Consider the following 3,066-nt stretch of genomic DNA (forward strand, 5'->3'; position numbering starts at 1 on the left):
ATGTCAGCTATGAGGAAAACTGTTAAATCACAGGCAATTAAAAACCTTTAACCCCTCCCCCTGTCCGGGAGCTGCTGAGCAGCTACCACTTTCTCCTCCCACAGAGATGGCGCTCAACCCCACAGAACAGACATCTTAGAAATGTCGAAAAAGATGTTTTGATCCCTAAATAAAGAGCGAGAAGGTCAGAGAGAGGTGTTCTGAACAAGGTCAAGATTTTACTAAGTATTGCAAGGACTCTGGACTCCTTACGGTAGTAAAATGCAGGAAAGAAAATTCTGCACTCAAAGACTGTCTGACTGCTTACTATAAGGACCCCGCCTTTTATGAAGAGTGTAAAATGGAATACCTGAAGGAAAGGGAAGAGTTCAGGGAAACTGGAACTCCTATCAAGAAAAGGCTGTAGAAGTTTCCCACAAGCGTGTCAGCAAATATACAAATCACACTCAGGAACTCCAATATTCACACAAACCACAATCACCTGAAATAATGGAATCAAGATAAGGAAGTGTCTTTGCTTTCCTTAAATCATAATAATATCAATTTTATCTGAAATAAAGATTTTTTAAAAAACCTTTAGTAATTTCCCTTCTGGGCAATGGAAAAGCAAATAGAAGACTTCACAACTGCTAGAAGTCCCTGTGCAGGAAAAAAGAGCATGCTATATACAAACTTACATGGGGATCCCATGTAAGCATGAATGTACTTTTGAGTGTAGTTGAGTACCTTTACAAGATTCCTGGTTGGAAGAGAAACAGGAGCACACACTAGAGAATTTCCGCAGTGCTTTGATTGAATTTTGACAGAAGGGGAAGGTCCAAGAAGGCTTAAGAACTTATATATATTTTTCTTAATAGAATTAAGAACTTTATCTGAAGTGCTACCATTCTTTGAACACTCAAAATTTCAGCTATTCACTGGAAGAAATGTTCGAGATACATAAAACAGAATGTTACTTTCTTTTCTTCTAAGATCTATTCATTTATTTACCTCTCACCCTCACCCCCATTGTTTGGGCTGGCTGTGAGGCACCAGGAACCAAACCTGGGACCTCACATGTGGTAAGCAGGAGCTCAGTTGCTTGAGTCACATCCTCTTCTTTTTTAATATTTTTAAATTTATTTTTTATTTTTTTATTGAAACATTACTTCTTGAAGTAGTTGACGAAGTCAAACCATTTTCTTTGCATTTTGGTAAAGATTCTTTTTTGGGAGGAAGGGAGAGCAAAAAAAAAGCAGGCAAATAGTTTAAAAATTATGTTTTGTATTGATTGTTTTAAACACCTATTGTGGTGAAAGCTTCAGATTTAGGGTTTGGGGACTGCTCTGAAGATCTTGTTTCCTGAGAACCTAATATGCCACTAAACGTGGCCTATTATGAATTCCATCTGACAAGAAATAATTTAATTGTTTAATGAACTTGGAAGAATTTTTACAAGTCTGAAAGATTTGGGAAACTTCAGGAACTTGTTGCAAAATATTCACTAAAAATTAATTGAGGAGAAATGGACTTTGCCCAGTGGTTAGGGCATCCACCTACCACAGGTCCAGGGTTCAAACCCCGGGCCTCCTTGACCCGTGTGGAGCTGGCCCATGCCAGTGCTGATGCGCACAGGGAGTGCGGTGCCATGCAGGGGTGTCCCTTGTGTAGGGGAGCCCCATGTGCAAGGAGTGTGCCCTGTAAGGAAAGCCACACAGCATGAAAGAAAGTGCAGCCTGCCCATGAATGGCGCCGCACACACGGAGAGCTGACACAACAGGAAGATGCAACCAAAAAAACACACAGATTCCTGGTGCCACTGATAAGGATAAAAGCGGTCACAGAAGAACACACAGTCTATGGACATAGAGAGCAGACAATTGGGGGGGAGGGGAGGGAAGGGGAGAGAAATAAAATAAAATAAATTGATTGAAATGTGCTTGCTTCTGGACAATGGAGGTCAAAGAGAGGCATTTCATCCAGTGGCATAATAGCAATTACATTCTTAAGCCAATTTTTTATAAAGCCACTTTTATAAGAGGAAGATTATATTGTTTTAAGAAAACAGGTTTTGTTATTTTTTTGGTAATTGCATTTAGTTTAAATATATATAGTATTGTTAGTAAAAATGGTACTTTGATAATAGCATATAAATATTAAAGTTTAATCTTAAATAAAATCAGAATTATAAAATTAGAAAATAAATAAAATTAAAAAATAAAACCCTAAAAAGTTAACAGGAGGGATTTATAGCAGATTAGAGATTGAAGAAGAAAAGATTAGAGACAGAAATATAAATTGTTCAAAATGGGAACACAGCGGGAAGCAGATGTAGTTCAAGCAATTGGGCTTCCACATACCACATAGGATGCCTATGGTTTGTTTCCTGGTGCCTCCTAAATCCAGGCAGAATAAACATAAAGAAAACCATACCAAGACATATCATAATCAAATGCTAAAAACCAGGGATCAAGACAAATTCTAACTGCAGCCAAAGGAAAAGGACACATTACATATAGTGCAGGGGTTGGAAACTATAGCTTATGGGTCAAATCTGGCCCATCATTGTCTTTGTAAATAAAGTTTTATTGGAACACATATATGTCCAACCACTTATTTATTGTCTGTAACTGCTTTTGTGGCACAATAACAGACTTGAGTAGTTGCAACAGGGACCATAAGGTTTGCAAAGCTTGATATATCTACTACCTAGACTTTTACAGAAACTGTTTGCGAAACCCTGGTTGACAGAAACATGGATAATAATGATAGAAGGACTTCTTATAAAAGCTATGCAAGCCAGAAGGCAAGGTAAACCCAGAATTTCTTCTTTTTAAAATTTATCTCCCCCTCCCGCCGTGGCTTTTTTTGGTGTGTGTGTGTGCGTGTGTGCTGTCAGCTCTCTGTGTCCATTCGTTGTGCGCTCTTCTGCGTTCTCGCTTGTCTCCCTTCTTTTCTGTTGCACCACCTTGCTGAGTCGCCTCTCCGCAGTGTCTGTGGGCCGGGTGGCACTCCGCAGTGTGTGGGCGAGCCTGTCTTCACAAGGAGGCCCTGGGACGTGAACCAAGGGCCTCCCATGTGGTAGAC

The 3,066-nt window shown here is 39.6% G+C and overlaps 1 pseudogene; it reads left to right on the plus strand.

Annotated features, from left to right (window-relative positions):
• On the plus strand, window positions 1-1,487 carry LOC111767041 (ERO1-like protein alpha; annotated as a pseudogene).
• The last annotated feature ends 1,579 nt before the right edge of the window (window positions 1,488-3,066 follow it).

This window comes from Dasypus novemcinctus, chromosome 12, assembly GCF_030445035.2.
Source record: "Dasypus novemcinctus isolate mDasNov1 chromosome 12, mDasNov1.1.hap2, whole genome shotgun sequence".
In the NCBI taxonomy this organism is placed as follows: domain Eukaryota; kingdom Metazoa; phylum Chordata; class Mammalia; order Cingulata; family Dasypodidae; genus Dasypus; species Dasypus novemcinctus.